We start from the raw sequence: 1,319 nt of genomic DNA, 5'->3' as shown, positions 1-1,319 counted from the left end.
TGGCATCGTTCAAAAGCTAAAGCAATGCAAGGAAGTGCATCATGACCAGTGGTGTATAACAAAATCTGATTGTCTGCTCAAGACAGTGATACAATAATATTTTAACTATTGACTGAGTTTTCTGTTGAAAGACATTTATAATTTCAATAGTTTTAAAAATCTTGTTTTTTCTTTTTCTTTTTTCACTTTTAACTTTAGTCATGAACTATTTTTAAACTGAAACAAGGGACCGAAAATTCTCTGAATGAGTTTTGACCCAGAAAGTAAACTTGAAATCTAATAATTCTGCCAAGTCAGAAAATTTGGCAATATTTTGGTAACTTCTTTGTTTTATTCATCAATTTATTGCAAAAACAGCCTAGCAAATGGAGGCCATCATGTTGCACTATCTGAAGATACCTTTCCCCTGGTTCTTTGATCCCACGCTGATACCTGTTCTTGTTCTTTGAGGCAAACAATTCCTTCACTAAAGTCTTCTCTTCTCTTTGGTTGATGAAGCGACATGAGTGCAAAAAGTAAGCCATGAATTGCAGCAAGTGATTCTCCAAGAGAGATATCTTTCTACAATTTTAATATGTATAAGCAGTGGTTAACAAATGGCCAGCTTCTGGAACCTGTCACCAAAGATAGCTATTTTGAACAGAAGCTGATGTTCTGCGCTTGGTGGAATTACGAGGGAATAATTCACTGTGAGTTTGTTTTGGACAGACAAACCACTGATGCCAACCTGTACTCCAAAGAGCTGGAGTGGATGAATGGCATTGTGTAGCAAAAATCTTTGGCATTGATTAATAGGAAGTGAGCTCTTCTGCAGCAAGGCAACAGAGAACCTGACACTGCTTAAAGAGCTGAGAATAAACTCAAGGAACTCGAGGGAATCAAAATGATGTCACACTCAGCATAGAGTCCAGATCAAGCGGCATTGGGTTATTACTTGTTCTGATCCGTGGCTCACTTGCTGCTCTTTAGTAGACCAAATTAGTAACAGTGATGCATGCTCTGAAAGTATTGTTTCTAGAATAAGAATAGGATGGAGGAAGTTAAGAGAACTGCTACCTCTTTTGGTAGCAAAAGGACTCTCTCTCTCTCTCAGAGTGAAAGTTAGATTGTACAATGCTTGTGTGAGAACAGCTATGTTACATGGTAGTGAGACATGGGTTCTAACTGCAGAGGACATGCATAGGCTGGAGAGGAATGAAGGTAGTATTCTCTATTGGATTTACAATGTCAGATCCCATGACCGACAGAACACAACTGCGTTGAGAGAAAAGTTAGGCATAAGAGTCCCAGTGAAAGACTGGGGTTGATGTAACCGACGA

General features: G+C 38.7%; 1 protein-coding gene across 1 annotated transcript in view; it reads right to left on the bottom strand.

Annotated features, from left to right (window-relative positions):
- LOC106882070 (low-density lipoprotein receptor-related protein 2-like) overlaps positions 1 to 1,319 on the bottom strand; it is a gene marked incomplete at both ends in the record, with an annotated part of 5,868 nt that overhangs the window by 2,384 nt on the left and 2,165 nt on the right. The window lies entirely within an intron of this gene.

This window comes from Octopus bimaculoides, unplaced genomic scaffold (genome assembly GCF_001194135.2).
Source record: "Octopus bimaculoides isolate UCB-OBI-ISO-001 unplaced genomic scaffold, ASM119413v2 Scaffold_187866, whole genome shotgun sequence".
NCBI classification, from domain to species: domain Eukaryota; kingdom Metazoa; phylum Mollusca; class Cephalopoda; order Octopoda; family Octopodidae; genus Octopus; species Octopus bimaculoides.
This window is presented reverse-complemented; position numbering and strand designations above follow the sequence as displayed.